Consider the following 21853-nt stretch of genomic DNA (forward strand, 5'->3'; position numbering starts at 1 on the left):
TGCCGGGACAGAAAATTCAATACATTAAAAGTGAAATGTGTTTTGTTTCATACGCAAATTTTAGAGAATGATCCACTTAAAATATTCTAAATTATAATTGGTCTTTAGATTCCCCATAAATACAGTTTGGACATCAGTGTTGCGTCAGAGAGGTGGAGGTCAGGTGAGGTCAGGTGAGGTCAGGTGGAGGTCAGGTGGAGGTCAGGTGAGGTCAGGTGGAGGTCAGGTGGAGGTCAGGTGAGGTCAGGTGGAGGTCAGGTGAAGATATTATTATTATTATTATTATTATTATTATTATTATTATTATTATTATTATTATTATTTTAATATTTATATTTGAGACACTTGTTTGAAATCATTTCTCTTTATTTAATGTGTTCATAGTTAACCCTGACTGCACACAGAGGGAAGGGGGAGGGCAGTGTCCAGGCCTTTTCTCAGTGTTGACCTTTGAACCCAGGATCACTTCGACCTGATAACCCCTGAAGGAGTGATACCACACTATTACTATCAAGTAGGACCTCTTAACTCCTACAGTGAGGTGTGTATCGTCTCATCAATTTGCTGTTAATACCATCCATCCATCCATCCATCCATCCATCCACCCATCCATCCATCCATCCATCCATCCATCCATCCATCCATCCATCCACCCATCCACCCACCCACCCATCCACCCATCCACCCACCCACCCATCCATCCATCCATCCATCCATCCATCCATCCATCCATCCATTGTGACGTATGAAAGAGTGAAAGTGAAGTGTGCAGCCGTTCTGAGAGGCCATCTGAGGACAAAGGGTTTGGATCCACAGCTCTCACCAGAGCAGGAGTGTAACAGGGAAAGGTTTGGAGGAACAGACCCGCTGCAGAGAGTGAAGAACAGCCAGGATCCCTGTGCCTTGTTGGAACAACGGCTCGTCTCTCCTGCCACAAACAACCCACACGGCCTGAATCCAGAACCTCACCTCAAGTCTCCTTCCAGGACAACAGTCCTTGTTGCACTTCCAGTCTGGATCTGGGCATTCCGTGTCCGTCCCGACACGCTTTGAGACGAGTTTAGTCCCATGAGAGGCCTAATTGTTTCACGTGAACGGCGCCGCGGCGCTGTGATCATGTGAGCAGACAGGCTGAGCAACAGATTCCCACTGTTTCAACACTCCTCTTTGGCTGAATGTGTCATCTTTTCCCTTTTTCTCCACCTTCATATCTGGATCTTTTCCCACCACCTTCCTCCCACTCCTGCTGCCCTCTCCTCTGACCTCCTCTCTGGCTTCCCTGTCCTCTCTTCCACTCTCTCCTTCAGTAGCGGCAGCTGCAGCCTTTTCAGAGCCTCTCATCAGTCCTCCACATTTCTCCTCCTTATTGTAGCAGCGGCACACTGACCCCTCATCCACCCTCATCCACCCTCATCCACCCTCCATTGCTTCTCTGTCTCTCCCACCCTCGTTCTCACATTCATTTTCTCCTGCCAAGTCAGCCCTGGGTGCCCCCCTCCCTCTCTCGCTCTCCCTCCATCATTTCTTAAACTCTCTGGTTCTGGCCAAGTCATTAATAGGGACGACCGTGCTCGTCTCAGCCACTGGGTCTTCCTTTGCTTTCTCTGTCTTGCTCTTTTTATCTGCGTCTCGGCCAGCAGGACTTTTTGAAGTCCTTGTTTTCATATCTCCATCATCGCCCAGCTCTCTTCTCACAATCGCACTGCCTTTACATGAAACACCTTCAAAAACATCACATTGCAATTTAAGCCATGAAAAACAGGATTACTCCAGCAGTACTAACCAGCCGAAGGCTTTGGATCAGGGGTCTCCGACCCGGGTCCTGGAGGACCCCTGTCCTGCATGTTTCAGTTCCTCCCTGCTTCAGCAGACCTGAATCTAATGATGATGTCGTCACCAAGGTTGTGAAAAAGCCCAATAACGAGCCCCTCATTGGAATCAGGTATGTTTTAACTGGGAGGAGCTAAACCTGCAGGACAGGGACCCTGGAGGACCGAGGATGGACACCCCTGGTGTAGACGATGAACTTTGTTCTCAGAGCGAAGCGTCAATGGATCATTTGACTCACTGCTGCACTTTTCTGACAGTTTCTTCAGGAAGAGATAAAGACCAGATCCCGACTGGAGGTGACTGTTGGGACATTTAGTCCAGGTACAGTCCGTCAAACGTCCCAGCCGGCAGGATGACCGTCCAGAGAAACAACCAAAACATTAACTTCAGCCGTCAACAGAAGTTTCTGAAGCAAAAATCTATGAGAAATAAAAAGCAGTGCTGGTAAAAGCTAAGACGTCCAGTGTATTTCGCAGTGTGAGAATACCGCAACGTTGAGATTCCAAGTATTAAAGATCATATTTCAACAAAGCACTTGAACTTGTTTGCAGTGATGTTAGAAACCAGACATCAACTCAACGTCAAACTGCCACTGGACTCAAACGCGACATCACACACTGAGACAAGCGGCGGGAAAACCTGTCAAAACAGCCAGAAAACGACTCCAACAAACTGTCCTGCCTGCTGCTCTGGACATGTCAGATCCTATGAACTCGTTTATTTACAGCTAGGGTTGGGCCATACGGCAAACATATCATATCACAATTCTTTTTTAACATACATTTTTTATATTAATTTGCAAGTTTCTGAACAGTGCAACCAAACTATGTCCTGATGTAGAGCAGCTCCAACAGAAGAAATAAAAGACAATTTAGGCCAAAGAACCTTTTTGACCATATTCTGATTTAAATAATTAAAGGTAAATAACAACACTGTGATGAAGTGACTCGCAACACAAAAAAGAAACTGCGCCTGCCTTTTGAAGGAGCTTTCATATAAACTGTGAAACATGAGACGGAAAATAAAAATTACAAAAGAAAATATAAAATAATTCAAATAATAACAAAGAATTATTTGACATGAAAAAAATATATCAACGGGTACAAACTAAGGCGATTCTACAAAATATTATTCAACACAGTTATTTTAACAGGATATAAGTGCCAAAACACTAAATAGCTTCTTGAAAAGAGGCAAAAATGCAAACTTAAGTAACTGAGGTTATTTCCTTTCATTACTTTTTTTTCAACATGCTTAAATTGAAATATCAAAATCGACAATAAACCAAAGATATATAACCAATCAGAACCGTGACTTAGTAACCACAGTAAAATAGAATAATTATGCAGAAGAACAATGGAAGAAGTACAACTAATTAAATCTTACTCCTTCTCCATATATAAATATATGTCAGCACTAGTATATTGAGGCTAATTATCTACTGAAAAAGTGTGAATAAATCTCACACACACACACACGCACACGCACACGCACACGCACACGCGCACACGCACACGCACACGCACACGCACACACACACACACACACACACACACACACATATATATAAAATGCACAATCATGATTATGAAATGATATTATTCGAAATACATATTATATGTAGTGTATACTGGAGGTGCGGAGAGTAAAGATATAGAGTTTGCTCCCCGTTTCTCCTTCAGCCACGCCTCCTCGCTACACCACCAAACAGACACGCCCGTAATTCACTATGATCAGATCACGTGACACATCTGAGTAGAAGTGCAACACATAGAGTGTGTTCCAGACGATTCTACGGTCTCTCTGTCAGATCGTCAACACATCCTGATACATCAAGATCTATTACCGCCAAATCACACGACTTATTTCCATCTATCGCTGGATTAAAAGGGTCAATCCAGACCGTGAGAATTAGTGTTTCCAAATAAACAGAACAAATAGGAACACCGACATTACATCAGCGTTTTGAGAGGAACTGATGAGGCTGCCAGCACCGAGTGGGCAAAACGGTCTGGACCTCTCTTCTCATTTACAATATTTAAAATGAGATTGACATAAGGAGAAGCATCCAGGAGAGTGGAGACCGGCTGGCACACTTTCCTGTGCTTGTACTGGTTGAATGGTGGCTGCTTTGTTTTGACCCGCTGTGTTTCATTTTTCATAGCATGCTCTCTTTTTATTTTCTTCTTGGTTCCCAGACAGATGAGGACAGGCTTTCCATACAAACACTGGACATGAAGAGTTTGTGGCCGATACTCCAGCTCACTGACAGCACAAGTGCTGAAAGGGATTCTTCTGCAGAAGATGTGAAAATAATCATAAATCAGTGAGCCTTGGCATTTCTTTGGCTGCGGAGACGTTTTAACTGGCACATGCATGTGGAGGTTCTTAAGCTCGACGTAAAAGCCAGTTTCAAGCCTTGTAGAGCTGCATTATGTAATAACGGTGCCATATGTAATAGAATACATTTTCAACTCAATATATAATAAAACTGCTTTTTGTAACAATCTGCTTCATTTTCTAATAAACAATGTTGCATTTTGTAATAACTTGTTACATATTACGTCTCCTTATTTTAATAAAATGTACTAATTTGCAGCATTATGTAATAAATCATTAAGATTGCTGCCTTAATGAGAAAAGCCATCCCACCATCAGAATAACATGAAGCTTTCCAGCTTCATTAGGATTTATTAAACAACAACTAGTAGGATGTTTTATTGCTCAGACCGAAATCAAATGGAACTGGAGTCATTATAAAGGAGAATGTGTTCACAAGCTACAAACTAAAGCTACAAAAACAAACCTTTATTACATTATTACATACTGCAGCTTTATTACATAATGCAGCTCCACACACCTGCATTTTATAAGAACTGTTGCAATAAGTCACTAGTTATTACAAAACGGGGTGTTATTACATGACGACCTGAACATGTATTGCCTCACGGCTGAGTTCCGGCGTCGAACCATCAGCTCGGTGCTTATGAAGCAGATGTGTGTAAATTGGCGACGTGGGGTCCAGGCGGTGGTTATAGCACACTAATCTACACGCTGCCAGCAGAGCCAACAGCACTCTGGAGGGAGATGCTGTAAAACGCTCGCAGCGCAGGAAGACATGGAAACCATGCAGCAAAGCGCTTGGAGCAATTTGGAGGCTGCATCTGGAAAATGAAGAAAGCAAGTGGGACGGTAATGGAGAAGCGTCATGTTCATTTCCGTTGGACTGCTCGGCGGGGTTGTTGGGTCGGCGGGCGTTCAAACATCAGGCGGCGACAGATGCTCACATCAGGTGAGCTCACTGCTTCCCCCTCAGTTACACACAGAACAAATCCCAGTTCACTTCCTCACACAGCCGACGTGGGACGCCAGGTGATTTAGCGCTGCGGTGCCGAGTTGATTCAACCTGCAGACGATTCACCAGCTGACCCACTGAAACCTGACGTCTTCCCCATCAATCAACAGTAAAGAGCAAAGCCTGTGACACTGGCTGGTGTTCCTAAATGATCTGAAGCTTTCAGAAACGTGAAATGTCTCCAACATAGATTTGTTTTCACTACTGCCTAATAAACTCAATTTCAATCACAAATCTCTGAGCTTGTAAAGAGGCTGAGAGGTTTTGTGATTTCTTTGTTTGACATTTGGTCTAAAGCACATTTCTGGTTGTTCCCGGAGGATATGTCACGTAATCATTTTGAACCATGTGGCAGTTAATCGTCCGCTGAACAAGGACACAGCCACATGCAGCAGAATCTCCCAATGTGATGTAAACGCTTGTCTGATGGATGCTTTGCATCTCCTCTGAAAACAGGAGCATTACATGAACTGACCAGGTCTGCTCCAGAAGTCTGGCTTTAGTTTCCTTTGAGATCCGCTCCACCACCTCAAAGCCGTGATCTGTGGCAGCGACTCCGCGGGGGGTCCGAAGCACCGAGGCTGGAAGACACTGCTTCGCTGTACAACGTCCGACTCTTTTCTCGTGGAAACCTCCCAACCTCAGTCCCTTCAGGATGTCACCGACTCCGAGAAGCGCTTGATTGAGTGCAGCCCAGCAAAGTAGTCCCTACTTAGAAAACAGCACACGTTTTTGCAATTAACTTCTGCAGATCTGTGAAAGAAGCGTCCAGCCAAAAAAGCAGCAGCAGAGTAATGAGCGCTCAGTATCAAGGTTGAGGACGCATCAAAAAATAAAAAAATAAAAAACAGGAGGAAAAACTTCAATTCGCACATGAAATACAGATTTAGTGGAAGCCCGATGGCAGAGTGGCAGTTTATCATTTCTAAATATCTCTCCATCTGTGACCAATTTCAGGCCAGAGCTGTGGCAGTTCCCTCCCCTCCACTCCGCTGCTGCTACCACATTTTGATTTACTTAAGTGGCTCTATTCTGCAATCAGCCTCTGACGTGAACCGTGTTGGAGGCTGAGATCGCAGCTCGGAGCTTCATTAGCCTGATCAATGGACGAGTCTCTTCTCCTCTTCGCACATCCTTTTACAGTTTGACCCTGTTCTACCTCTCCATCTTCCTCCACTTAAATGCCATTGATTCATTTTCATATAGTTCCCTTCTTTCTTTTCCTCTTTTCTCTGGCCTCTTTCCATCTCCATCATTGACCATCTTGTGTGAAGAAATATGTTTTCTGTCTCTCTCTCTCTCTCTCTCTCTCTCTCTCTCTCTCTCTCTCTCTCTCTCTCTCTCATCTCTCTCTCTCTCTCTCTCTCTCTCTCTCTCTCTCTCTCTCTCTCTCTCTCTCTCTCTCTCTCTCTCTCTCTCTCTCTCTCTCTCTCTCTCTCTCTCTCTCTCTCTCTCTCTCTCTCTCTCTCTCTCTCTCTCTCTCTCTCTCTCTCTCTCTCTCTCTCTCTCTCTCTCTCTCTCCCTCCTTCCTTTCTTTCAGTGGTTCATTGATTAGTTCTGGTGTTGAGGAGAATTGCCTATTTGGTCCCAAAGTAAAAAGCACTAAGTGTTATCCGTGCTGCTCGCTCTGACCTCCCTCTTTGCTCTCAGTATAGACGCTGTCAATAAGCCCTGGCGTCATCCCCGCCGTTTCAAAAGAAACTTGTCTTTTTTATGTTGCTTGTTCCGCTGCGAGCTGATTGCCTTGGCGTCTATGGAGGCAGCGAAAGGCTGGACAGTGGAGGGTTTTTGGCGTCTTTCCCCTCTCGGGGGAGAAAAGAAGAAGAGTATGGGAGAAGGGAGCTATTAGAGCATCTCTGTTCGCTGATCCTCAAACAAACACCCGTCACACACTTCACCTCATCACATCATGACTTTTCATTCTTTCACTCTATAAACAACAACAAATAATAGAATTGCAGAACAATTCTCACAACTTTGTTGACTTACAGGCTTTTTGATGCTCAGTCTGACTTCAGCTTTTAATATTGAAGTAATGGAAGTAACCTGATGCCAGCAGACGTTTTCAATGGCCTGTATTGATCCACTGGAAGCCCCGCCTCCAGGTTTGTCTGATTATTGTCAAGAGTAAGTCGGCGTGACAATTTATAAGCTATTTATTCAGCTGTGGGTTTAAAACTGCAACACATGAAGCAAACGCCCCGGGACGTCCTGCAGACGGATGTTATAACAGTCACATTAACATCACGTTATAACCGTCACATTAACATCACTGGTTGTATTTTATATTTTTCTTAGAGGTGTTTTCATAAACGTACTATATTAAAGTAAATAATACATATTACTGTATTATTGTAGAGCAGGTGTGTGCAAAGCACCTGTTTCTTTAATAAAACATGCTCTGTTAAAGACAATGTTGAACTCAGAAATACTTTATTTTGGAGGTGTTTTGGTAGGATTTCACGATTTGATGAAGACCATTTAAAAAAGTAGTGGGGACACAGCGGGCCCTCGGGCAGATCGTCACTGCTCCGGTGCTTCTCGTTCGTAGAATACTTCAAAGACATCGAGACAAATACACCTGATTTAGGTGGATGATTGAATGAGAGCAGAGAGAGGTGCAGGAATTAGTCCACCAGAGGGCGCCTATCTGAAATGACTGAAAGAAGAAGAGAAGGGCGTGGACGGAGGCCATAACAGTGACGGGACGAGGTTGGACTTACGTCCAAACTGAGAAAGAGGACCGATGGGAGGCAGTGTCGCAGGTCGTGGTCTGTGAGGACGTTACAAATCCCTTGTTATTCACTTGCAATCACGACACGACCCCCCGTGGCTACTGGAGGTACTGCAATGTTTCCACGAAACAAATAGAAGTACAGGTGTACTTGAACACAGAACACAAACAATATGCTTCATTTTTTATCAGAATCTTTATCTCAAGAAGGTGCAGTCAAACGTTCTTTATTATTATCTTCATTCCACAGCCAGCGTGTTTCATTAAATGAGGACTAAAGCCCATCGGGGTTCTAAACATACATTAGTATAAAACAGAGAAATGACCATTTGAGTCATTTCAGAATTTCAACAACGCAAAAGTTTCAGGCTGTGACTATAAAGAGAAGAAAGAATGAGGCTCACACTCAGCATGGGTCCAATACTTGATTCTTCCAAGTTGGAGGACCGGGATGACCGTGTGGTCAGCGAGAGAGAAAATAGAAGCTTCACCCACCATCAACAGCAACTCCGCACGTTTCTTTATGAATGCAACAGGAATCTGAACCTCAGGTCTCGTACCGGCTTCAAAATAGGAAGATGAAACTATTTAATGTGTGTTTAAATCCACGCAGCAGAAGCACCTTGAGTTCAGAGCGAAGGCTCCGTCACAGCGTCATCTCAACCTCCCACCATCTGCACGCCGCGCTGCTCCAACACCAGCTTTCATTAGCATATGTTCAGTGGTGACGCTGTTAAATAACTCTTCAACAGACATCACACTTCATCCTTGGAATACATTCCACACGGATTTTCAACAAATAAATGGATTACATTCAATCAAGAGAATGTTTTTCTGTTTTGCTGAAGAGCAGATGATGCTCCTGTTTACGTTTTACAATGTCTGTCTTCAATGGGAGACACGAGGAGAGGGAGACGATGTCCTTCAAGTCACCTGAAGGCTTTAATGTGGGGTAAGTGTTTCTTTGTCTTTGTGTAATGGAGGTAAAGCCAAGCCTCCGATCAACAATCAGCTGGAGTAAAAGCTACTGTGCAGCTGTCAGGTGAGCGTCATGGTATTTATCCAGTCACTGAAGAGTCTCCACAAGTCTGAAGAAACTGCTTCTTCATCTTCTTGAATGAAGAACATTTCTTTACCGGAGATATGATCAAATGATATTTACAGTGTTTGAATGAAAAATGACCTGAGTAACTAACATAACCAGTACTGTAGAAAATGAGTCTGGATCCAAACTGCAGGTCTGATGTTTGTAACAAACCAAAGCAGGAGGGGGAGGGCTGTCAATCCACCGAGTTCAGGTGATTCCACTGTGTAAACACTTCCTGAAAGGAGCCTCATCCAAGATGGCTGCCACATGACAGGGCCAATAGAACACATTGATAAACAAAAGGACACGTCTCCCATTGAAGACAACATATCAAGTGTGCTGAGTCGGAAAAAAAGGAAAAACTGTCTGGTCTGTTCTGTTCAGGCTGTCGTACAGATCAGAACTGGGAATTATCATATCTATCACAGAGCCACTATCATCTAATCCGATCGGATTTAATGGAATCTAATCTAATCTAATCTAATCTAATCTAATCCAGTCCAGTCCAGTCTCTGATGTGTCAGGACAACAGGCAAGGCAACCTTATTTGTATGTCGCCATTCATACACAAGACAATTCAAAGTGCTTCACAAAGGCAAGAAAATACATGTCATTTAAATCATAGGAATAAAAGAAGGCATTAAGAAAATAAAAATGCATTTAAAAGACAAAAGGCAATTAAAAAAGGAGAATACATAGTTAGGAATTGAAAATGATGGTAATGTAGATGCATTTAGAAAAGTGAAGAATTAGAATCATTACAAGGAGTAATGTGTTCCAATCATGGGGATTGTGCAGGGAGCCATGTGACTTAAATAAGCCGACAGTTTGAGCAGACCTCAGGTGTTCGTGAAGTTCCCGAAGCAAGGAGCATAGAAAATACAGGTAAGGACAGCAGAGGACACGCCCACGCTCAGGAACTTCATATCATTGCCTCAGACCACCGACTGCACCTGAAATGACCCCCCAGCCGCCAGCACAGCCCCTGGGCCAGACAAACTGAGATACCATGAACCAAATCTCTTCCCCCTCATGAATCGAAGCCCGTTCATATATCACATGAAAATCTGGTTTCCATTTAAACTCTTCACCAGCAGAACTCAGCCGGTTGGCAGGCTGGAAACACAGAGCACCGACCCACAGTACCGAGACCAGGAGGCAGCACGCGGGGGATACTGAGGGGGGGCAGGGGCATGCAGCAGGCGGGGGATCCCGAGGGGGGGCAGGGGCATGCAGCAGGGTGGGGATCCCGAGGGGGGGCAGGGGCATGCAGCAGGGGGGCGCTGAGGGTGATGAGACTGTAAAAGTGGACAATGTGCCGGAGATGATCCTCGGTGTGGAAACACCAGACCGAACCAACAGCTTTGATCAGAGGTGCAAGTTTTGCGTGTTTTCCACGACTCCCTGGCAGCAGCCGAGGAATGCCATGTTGTTGCATCTGCAGTTTCCGCACGCATTTTTAACGCACATTGCTCAGCATGTACCCTCATTAATAATTGAAAGGGTCAGACGCAAAGAGAATCTAACATTAATTGACTTTCTGTGCATTTTCAGCAGAAGAAATAACCGCACGCTGTATTTCAAATGAGGCGGACACGTTTGATTTGAAGTGCATACATTTCCTAACTTTGTTTCTTTGGCTAATCACAACAGAACGTGTTGTGTCTGCTCATTAATGACAGAGTTGGGTCCATATTTGATAGTATTTACAGCAGTGAGGAGCAGGTGCATGGAGACGCTTTGACTCTCACTGAGGAGCTGCAGGTAAACACGACACTGACTGTAATCCACAGTTTTCCTCAGGGATTAGAGCTGCACCATATATCACACATTTATCTTCATTGTGGTATCAACATTTGCAGCATACAAATAAAAAATGACAGACTAAACAGGAATAAGTCAGGTTTCCATGTGCACTGGAGCTCTGCATGTCAATGCTTCTGTTGAGATTTTCATATTGTTATTGTCTCATTATCACACTACATGTTTATCTCATATAACATAATAAACAGCATCATTGTCTTCATCTTCTGATCCTTATACTGCATTTATACATAATGATGAAACGTCACGGCAGCACAAATCTCTATTTCTCACCAAGGATCAGGATTTTGACCTGGATGCTGTGGTTCAGGGCCGAGGCGTCACTAACAGGCGCGAGCAGTTATCATTGTGTTCTGATGTTGTGGGCAGCCGCCCAGGGCTCAATCTGGGAAGGAGCACACCAGAGGACAAGAGAATCACTGCCTCAGATGCATCTGGTGGAGGCCAGGGCGTGAAACAAGCCAGGTCACCCACCGGGTGTATATATGGCTCCACACACACCCAGTCATTCTACCATCAGCTGCTGTACAGTTCACAGGGCTCCACAGGGCTCCACAGGGCTCCACAGAGCTCCACAGAGCTCCACATGGCTCCACAGGTCTCCACAGGGCTCCACAGAGCTCCACATGGCTCCATAGGGCTCCACAGAGCTCCACATGGCTCCATAGGGCTCCACAGGGCTCCACATGGCTCCATAGGGCTCCACATGGCTCCACAGGGCTCCACATGGCTCCACAGGGCTCCACAGAGCGTCACAGGGCTTCACATGGCTCCACAGAGCTTCACAGGGCTCCACATGGCTCCACAGGGCTCAACAGAGCTTCACATGGCTCCACATGGCTCCACAGGGCTCCACAGAGCTTCACAGGGCTCCACATGGCTCCACATGGCTCCACAGGGCTCCACAGAGCTTCACAGGGCTCCACATGGCTCCACATGGCTCCACAGGGCTCCACAGAGCTTCACAGGGCTCCACATGGCTCCACATGGCTCCACAGGGCTCCACAGAGCTTCACATGGCTCCACATGGCTCCACATGGCTCCACAGGGCTCCACAGAGCTTCACAGGGCTCCACAGGGCTCCACATGGCTCCACGTCACACATAATGAACACGCTCAGTGGCAAACCTCATGAATGGAGGAAGATTCTTTGGCAGCCGAAAACAAGTGAATATGAAGAATGTCAGGAACCGACAGGCCCTTTGAAGAACCTGTTCAGATGTGTTAAGTCACATAAAGAATGTGAGGAATGATGGAGAACGATGTTGGTCACACATCGTGCTGAAGTGTAAACGCAGCATTAGTTACACATTAAGTATCTATTGAAAGAAAGTAGTACGATGGGCTGAATCACGTTCAATCAACTGATCTCATGTGACATGAAAGACGTGAATTTAGTAAAACTAATCAAACAAAGTTGTTATTCTTGATGTTTATTGGAACAGATGCTGATGAAAATGAAATGTTAGGAACAGTCAGTCATTAACATTCTAGTCTGGAGTTTACTTGTTCAGAAAAAAACAAGATTTTTGAAATAAAATATCAGAGAACATTTGGATTAATTCTGTGATGTTCTGCTTTTAAAAGTTTTGTTATTCTACAGATTTTTATGTCATAACTAAAACATTTACACGTACGACACAACTGTCCCTATCTCCTCTTCTCAATACTGCTTCACAAAAGAAAAGATGCGCTGCACCATTAACAAATCAATTTGATAGCAGTGCTACTCTGACTAGAAGTATGAGTCTGTTTATGTGCAAAGATGGACGTCTGTTGTTCAAACAGCTAAATAAGAAGTGCATCGGTTTGAAACGGGTCAGAAAAGGTTTGGTTGACTGAAAGCTGGAAACTTGAATAAGGTGCTGAAGCTCTTTAAAGAAGCCTTGACTCTGACTTTTCCAAAGCCAGTGACAATCTGCACACTGTATCCTGCATGCAGCGCTGCCTCTGCACGTCTGAAGGAAATATGAGTTCAGTTTGTTCCAGTAAGCAATGAAACGTCTCCAGTACATAGCTCCCCCCAGAAGTATTTAAGAATAAGTTTTGTCTCAAATATCTATTTGTCTTTAAAGTTGGCTGCCGTCTATCCTCAAACCTATTTTTCATGTGGGGACAGACTTTCAGAAACGGGCGTTCATGAGCTGGAAATATACAATTCCCCTTCGTCTCTGATGCTTCTTACAACTTCTGCAGTAAACAGGTTTAAAAAGGAACGGCGTTGTCTGTAGGTGTGTCTGTATGTGTGCCTGTATGTGTGTCTGTAGTGTCTGTAGGTGTGTCTGTATGTGTGTCTGTATGTGTGCCTGTATGTGTGTCTGTATGTGTGTCTGTAGTGTCTGTATGTGTGTCTGTAGTGTCTGTAGTGTATATATGTGTCTGAATGTGTGTCTGTAGTGTCTGTATGTGTGCCTGTATGTGTGTCTGTAGTGTCTGTATGTGTGTCTGTATGTGTGCCTGTATGTGTGTCTGTATGTGTGTCTGTAGTGTCTGTATGTGTGTCTGTAGTGTATATATGTGTCTGAATGTGTGTCTGTAGTGTCTGTATGTGTGCCTGTATGTGTGTCTATAGTGTCTGTATGTGTGTCTGTAGTGTGTCTGTATGTGTGCCTGTATGTGTGTCTGTAGTGTCTGTATGTGTGTCTGTATGTGTCTGAATGTGTGTCTGTATGTGTGTCTGTATGTATGCCTGTATGTGTGTCTGTATGTGTCTGTATGTGTGTCTGTAGTGTCTGTATGTGTGCCTGTATGTGTGTCTGTAGTGTCTGTAGTGTCTGTATGTGCGTCTGTAGTGTCTGTATGTGTGTCTGTATGTGTGCCTGTATGTGTGTCTGTAGTGTCTGTATGTGTGTCTGTATGTGTGTATGTGTGTCTGTATGTGTGCCTGTATGTGTCTGTAGTGTCTGTATGTACGTCTGTAGTGTCTGTATGTGTGTCTGTATGTGTGTCTGTAGTGTCTGTATGTGTGTCTGTATGTGTGCCTGTATGTGTGTCTGTATGTGTGTCTGTAGTGTCTGTATGTGTGTCTATATGTGTGTCTGTAGTGTCTGTATGTGTGTCTGTAGTGTCTATATGTGTCTGAATGTGTGTCTGTAGTGTCTGTATGTGTGCCTGCATGTGTGTCTGTAGTGTCTGTATGTGTGTCTGTAGTGTGTCTGTATGTGTGCCTGTATGTGTGTCTGTAGTGTCTGTATGTGTGTCTGTATGTGTGTCTGTATGTGTCTGAATGTGTGTCTGTATGTGTGTCTGTATGTATGCCTGTATGTGTGTCTGTATGTGTGCCTGTATGTGTCTGTATGTGTGTCTGTAGTGTCTGTATGTGTGCCTGTATGTGTGTCTGTAGTGTCTGTAGTGTCTGTATGTGCGTCTGTAGTGTCTGTATGTGTGTCTGTATGCGTGCCTGTATGTGTGTCTGTAGTGTCTGTATGTGTGTGTATGTGTGTCTGTAGTGTCTGTATGTGTGCCTGTATGTGTGTCTGTAGTGTCTGTATGTGCGTCTGTAGTGTCTGTATGTGTGTCTGTATGCGTGCCTGTATGTGTGTCTGTAGTGTCTGTATGTGTGTGTATGTGTGTCTGTAGTGTCTGTATGTGTGCCTGTATGTGTGTCTGTAGTGCCTGTATGTGTGTCTGTAGTGTCTGTATGTGTGTCTGTAGTGTCTGTTGTGTCTGTAGTGTCTGTATGTGTGTCTGTAGTGTCTGTATGTGTGCCTGTATGTGTGTCTGTAGTGTCTGTATGTGTCTGTAGTGTCTGTATGTGTGTCTGTAGTGTCTGTATGTGAGCGAAGAAGACGTGAGCTGAAGGCCTCAGGTTCACTCGACTGCTCACAGAATCAGCGGTGCAGAGGAAGAACCCGGAGGCAGTAATACCGAGCGATACCGAGTGATACTGAGTGATACCGAGTGATACTGAGCGATACCGAGTAATACCGAGCGATACCGAGTGATACTGAGCAATACCGAGTGATACTGAGTGATACCGAGTGATACCGAGTGATACCGAGTGATACCGAGTAATACCGAGCGATACCGAGTGATACTGAGCAATACCGAGTAATACCGAGCGATACCGAGTGATACTGAGCGATACCGAGTGATACTGAGTGATACTGAGTGATACTGAGTGATACCGAGTGATACCGAGTGATACTGAGTGATACCGAGTGATACTGAGTGATACTGAGTGATACCGAGTAATACCGAGTGATACTGAGTGATACCGAGTGATACCGAGTGATACTGAGCGATACCGAGCGATACCGAGCGATACCGAGTGATACCGAGTGATACCGAGCGATACCGAGTGATACCGAGTGATACTGAGCGATACCGAGCGATACCGAGCGATACTGAGTGATACCGAGTGATACCGAGCGATACCGAGCGATACCGAGCGATACCGAGTGATACCGAGCGATACCGAGTGATACCGAGTGATACCGAGCGATACCGAGTGATACCGAGTGATACCAGCCAATACAGAGGAAACCAGCAGGAAGTGGTGAGAGGGAGATTTTAGATGTTTGGCTGAATGCTGGCTGGTTAGGTCAGGACCGACCGCACACACACACACAGACACACACACACACACACACACACACACACACACACACACACACACACACACACACACACACACACACACACACACACACACACACACACACACACAACCTCTTAGTGACTGCAGGACCCCTTTAAGAGCTGCTTCTCATTGCGTTTCGATGGCAGTGGGTAAAGGAGGAGACGTCTGTCTGTCTCTGGGTTTCCATCACCCCATGCTTGCTGCTGTCTTTCTCTCTCTCACTCCCTGGTCCTTCCATATCTCTCCCCTCCTCCTCTCTTCCTTTCATGCCCCCATTACCGTGCCGTCTGACTCTGATTGTGGTTGTCGTACTTCCTTTCTTCAACCATTAAAGTCTGTTTCCTATCAAAGGCTTGACTACAAGAAGTCTGATCCAGGGTCACAGACCAGGAGGACGCCACCTCTGGTGGGTCTGAGGCTCCGTTTACACCACAACAAATTCCAGTGTATCAGCAAAACCTTCTTCCCTTTTGGGGGGTCTGTTTACACGGCACCAGTGTTCTGATCCACTGTATCCCGGAAGTTTTTATCTCGGCTCCCGAGGTGGAAAGATTCTTTCAGGGCTGCTAATCCCTCCTGCAGAGACTGATGGAGGCTACAGAGCCTGTTACTGCCCCTCCCTCCCCTCCCTCCCCTCCCTCCTGCTCATCCAGTTGTAAACAAACATGGCCGACCCGTAGTGGTACGACCCGTAGTGGTACGACCCGTAGTGGTACGACCCGTAGATGTACGACCCGTAGTGGTACGACCCGTAGTGGTACGACCCGTAGTGGTACGACCCGTAGTGGTACGACCCGTAGATGTACGACCCGTAGTGGTATGACCCGTAGTGGTACGACCCGTAGTGGTACGACCCGCGGTCCATATTCTAGTTTTCTCCTCCAGATCAGTAGTTTAATAGTTGAGACTCTCCCTGATATCATCCGGTTCCTCATCAGTCCACTAGGATGTCAGGTTCTCTCCATTTTCTTCACCTTTATAGTGTTTTGTTCTCTGCACACGTCTGTGTAGTTTCATTACAAAATCAAGCAACAGCGCCCTCCAGTGGCCCGGCAGACTAACTACATCGTTGTCTCTGTGTCCGCTGCTGCAGTGGAAACACTCTCCTTCTTTTTAACGGATTAGGTGTTGTCATGTGAAACGTTGTCATGGAAACGGGGCCTTATATTAACAGTCTGAACCCAGTGTGTCGTCAACGCCGTCTTCAGCAGTGACACCAGTAACCCTTTAATTAGTAACGAGTTGATTAGTAACTCCTTACTCTCATATGACCAGTATCAGTAACAAGTAATTCATTGCGTTACTATTCCCAAACTAGTAATCAGACTGAAGTTACTTATCCAAGCCACTGTATGTTACTATTATAGAGTTACTATTGTAGAGTTACTATTGTAGCGTTACTATTGTAGAGTTACTATTGTAGAGTTACTATTGTAGCGTTACTATTATAGAGTTACTATTGTAGAGTTACTATTGTAGAGTTACTATTGTAGCGTTACTATTGTAGTGACTATTGTAGCGTTACAATTGTAGAGTTACTATTGTAGAGTTACTATTGTAGCGTTACTATTGTAGTGACTATTGTAGCGTTACTATTGTAGAGTTACTATTGTAGAGTTACTATTGTAGCGTTACCATTGTAGAGTTACTATTGTAGAGTTACTATTGTAGAGTTACTATTGTAGAGTTACTACTGTAGTGTTACTCTTATAGCGTTACTATTGTAGCGTTACTATTGTAGAGTTACTATTGTAGCGTTACCATTGTAGAGTTACTATTGTAGAGTTACTACTGTAGTGTTACTGTTGTAGCGTTACTAGTGTAGCGTTACTATTGTAGAGTTACTATTGTAGAGTTACTATTGTAGTGTTACTATTGTAGAGTTACTATTGTAGCGTTACTATTGTAGAGTTACTATTGTAGAGTTACTATTGTAGTGTTACTAGTGTAGCGTTACTATTGTAGAGTTACTATTGTAGAGTTATTATTGTAGCGTTACTAGTGTAGCATTACTATTGTAGCGTTACTATTGTAGAGTTACTATTGTAGAGTTACTATTGTAGCGTTACTATTGTAGCGTTACCATTGTAGAGTTACTATTGTAGAGTTACTACTGTAGTGTTACTGTTGTAGCGTTACTATTGTAGCGTTACTATTGTAGAGTTACTATTGTAGCGTTACTATTGTAGAGTTACTATTGTAGAGTTACTATTGTAGCGTTACTATTGTAGAGTTATTATTGTAGCGTTACTAGTGTAGCATTACTATTGTAGCGTTACTATTGTAGAGTTACTATTGTAGAGTTACTATTGTAGCGTTACTATTGTAGCGTTACCATTGTAGAGTTACTATTGTAGAGTTACTACTGTAGTGTTACTGTTGTAGCGTTACTATTGTAGCGTTACTATTGTAGAGTTACTATTGTAGCGTTACTATTGTAGAGTTACTATTGTAGCATTACTATTGTAGAGTTATTATTGTAGCGTTACCATTGTAGTGACTATTGTAGCGTTATCATTGTAGAGTTACTATTGTAGAGTTACTATTGTAGCGTTACTATTGTAGTGACTATTGTAGCGTTACTATTGTAGAGTTACTATTGTAGCGTTACCATTGTAGAGTTACTATTGTAGAGTTACTACTGTAGTGTTACTGTTGTAGCGTTACTAGTGTAGCGTTACTATTGTAGAGTTACTATTGTAGCGTTACTATTGTAGAGTTACTATTGTAGAGTTACTATTGTAGTGTTACTAGTGTAGCGTTACTATTGTAGAGTTACTATTGTAGAGTTACTATTGTAGCGTTACTAGTGTAGCATTACTATTGTAGCGTTACTATTGTAGAGTTACTATTGTAGAGTTACTATTGTAGCGTTACTATTGTAGCGTTACCATTGTAGAGTTACTATTGTAGAGTTACTACTGTAGTGTTACTGTTGTAGCGTTACTATTGTAGCGTTACTATTGTAGAGTTACTATTGTAGCGTTACTATTGTAGCGTTACTATTGTAGAGTTACTATTGTAGAGTTACTATCGTACTATAGTCGCAAATATTTGCATAGAGCAGGTAGTGCAAATCAATAAATACCATAATTTCCAGAATATAAGCTGCTTCTTTTTACACACCCTTTGAACCCTGCAGCTTTTAAAATGATGCAGCTAATTTATGGAGGTTAACAGGTTAACAGGTTAACAGGTTACAGGTTAACAGGTTACAGGTTTACAGGTTAACAGGTTAACAGGCTTCATGCCGCCAGATTCTACTTCCCCATGTAGATACTTGAAAACATGAATCCAGGTGTCATCCCAAGTCCAACGCTGCAGAATCCCCCGGGGATGAACAAGCACTGTTCATGTGCCATCTGAGCTAAGCTTGGTTTAAAAGTTGCACCAATTTCCTCGGGGGTATTTATTTGTCCACGACTGAACATGACAGTATATTTAAACTTCCTATCACCCACACAGCGCTGACCTCGCTCCGCTGGAAGAGACTCTCGTCTCTGTCACCCGGTGACATTTCTGCCCAGGCGGAGCACCTCGGACTCCATCAGGCACCATCAGGCACCATCAGGCACCATCAGACTCCATCAGGCACCATCAGACTCCATCAGGCACCATCAGACTCCATCAGACTCCATCAGGCACCATCAGACTCCATCAGGCACCATCAGACTCCATCAGGCACCATCAGACTCCATCAGGCACCATCAGACTCCATCAGGCACCATCAGGCACCATCAGGCACCATCAGACTCCATCAGGCTGTCTCACTTAGAATCTGTATTTTCATTATATGTGACATATAAACAATAAAACTATTCAACCAGTTCAATTAGAATTGTACAGATGGAGAACATGAAGACATATAAAATATGAGAGTACTTTGAATGATATAATCAGAACCTTCATCCAAGAGGAGTGAGATGAAGAGATGCTGAGGGAATCCACCAGACTTGATTCAAATGAATTAAAAACATTGCAGTAGGTTTCTGTCAGTGAAACAATGGAAGCTTCTCCACCACAGGAGGATTGTTCTGCAGAACAACACCGAGGAGCCGCGAAGCAACCAACCACGTCAGGGACACCAACCAACCACGTCAGGGAGACCAACCAACCACGTCAGGGAGACCAACCAACCACGTCAGGGACACCAACCAACCACGTCAGGGAGACCAACCACGTCAGGGACACCAACCAACCACGTCAGGGACACCAACCAACCACGTCAGGGACACCAACCACGTCAGGGACACCAACCAACCACGTCAGGGAGACCAACCAACCACGTCGGGGACACCAACCAACCACGTCAGGGACACCAACCAACCACGTCAGGGACACCAACCACGTCAGGGACACCAACCAACCACGTCAGGGACACCAACCAACCACGTCGGGGACACCAACCAACCACGTCAGGGAGACCAACCAACCACGTCAGGGACACCAACCAACCACGTCAGGGACACCAACCAACGCTCGCTGCAGCCAAACTACACCCTTCAAACACATGTTCTCAATTTATTCTGGAGATTTCTTTTAAAACGCTCGGCTTGCAGAATGTCTCCTGTAACTTCTTCCAGACCAGCTGCTCCAAGGAAAGCGTGTATTAAATACTGAGAGTCAGAGGAGGAAATCCCCCTCGGGTGCGTTCAGCTCTCTGGATTTACTGGTTGGTGCTTTTCCCTCTTTGGCTCTTTCAGAATAAAGTCTGCTGTTGTTTCAGAGCCGAACCTCTTCGGACTGGGACAACCAGACAAGGAAGGAAGAGACAGACATGGGGAGGCTGGAGTCGTCTGCAGAGTGTGAGCTCTCACTCCTCCCAGGAAGTCACTCCTCTTCCTCATCTTCCAATCAGCCAATGGAAATGTTGGCGTGTCACAGGACAGAATTCTAATCAACAACAAACCACTAAACTATGGAAGCCAATGAGGCTCAAAAATCTATTTGAAATGTTTTAACAGAAACGCTTTTTCATTTTCAGATTAAACTACATTTTTGACTCAGAAATAAAAATTAATAATCAATCAACCAAACTGCATTTTAATTTTCTTTTACAAGGCTGCTCATTCTGTGGTTTAATTAAAATGAAAAAGAAAATGATGTTTAAGTTTTAATTTTCAAAAGACGCTCCAGCAAATAGAGACTAAAATTCATTTTAAATTGTCAAATTTGAAGATTAAAAAGCATTAGCAGAAATACTTTTTCATTTGAAGGATAGAGCAGCATCATCTGACTCCTAAATTAAATTAATAATAGTTCATTCAAACTGCATTTTCATTTCCTTATTCAGGTTGAACATTTCATGGCCGACCAGCAAAAGGATCTAAATTTTATTCCACTGAGCGTTTCCCAGCGGTGCAGGAGAGTGACATCAGAGGCTCTACTTCCTGTTTGTGCTGCTCATCTAATACACCAGGGGGCGCTGTGCATATCTGAGCTTGAGCAGGAGAAGAGACATGAGGGGCAAAGCAGCTCTTTAGAGTGACTGAATGAATCAGTTTAATAAAAAGACGTGTTCACCGAATCCTTCAATGCTCGTCTGGAGGAGCCCCGACTGTACCACCGCACGTTCAGCCGCCACCGCACGTTCAGCCGCCACCGCACGTTCAGCCGCCACCGCACGTTCAGCCGCCACCGCGCGTTCAGCCGCCGCAGCACGTTCAGCCGCCACCGCGCGTTCAGCCGTTCAGCGTTTAGCGGCCGCGGTGCGTTTAGCCGCGGTGCGTTTAGCGGCCGCAATACCTTCAGCGACCACAGTACCTTCAGCGACGACCGTACATTCAGCGACCGCGGTACGTTCAGCGACCACAGTACCTTCAGCGACCGCGGTACATTCAGTGACCACAGTACGTTCAGCGACCACGGTACCTTCAGCGACCACGGTACCTTCAGCGACCACAGTACCTTCAGCGACCACGGTACCTTCAGCGACCACAGTACCTTCAGCGACGACCGTACATTCAGCGACCGCGGTACGTTCAGCGACCACAGTACGTTCAGCGACCACGGTACCTTCAGCGACCACGGTACCTTCAGTGACCACAGTACGTTCAGCGACCACGGTACCTTCAGCGACCACAGTACCTTCAGCGACCACGGTACCTTCAGCGACCACGGTACCTTCAGCGACCACGGTACATTCAGCGACCGCGGTACGTTCAGCGACGACCTCACAGTACGCGAGGTTGTGAACAAGCACGGTTCCCTCGCTATGAGAGAACCTGACAACACGCCTCTGCCACGCTGTTTTCTCACTTTCCTGGTTCCACCGTTGAGAAGCGAGGCCGTCAGAGGAGGGAGGCGGCTGACGTCACTCCCCTGCGTCGCTTGGAAACGTGAAGTCAGATTGAATTTTGAGCCTTTTTTTGCAGGCGGACATGAAAGTGAAAAAGTAGTTCCTCTTTAGGTTTCTTTTGAGTTCTGTTACAAAATGTGCAT

General features: G+C 44.8%; 1 protein-coding gene across 2 annotated transcripts in view; it reads right to left on the bottom strand.

Moving 5' to 3' along the window:
- The window catches only part of tenm3 (teneurin transmembrane protein 3), a gene marked incomplete at its 5' end in the record, with an annotated part of 291642 nt that overhangs the window by 172715 nt on the left and 97074 nt on the right, over positions 1-21853 (bottom strand). The gene's annotated exons all lie outside the window — the stretch shown is intronic.

This window comes from Lipophrys pholis, assembly GCF_963383615.2.
Source record: "Lipophrys pholis genome assembly, chromosome: 5".
Taxonomy (NCBI): Eukaryota; Metazoa; Chordata; class Actinopteri; order Blenniiformes; family Blenniidae; genus Lipophrys; species Lipophrys pholis.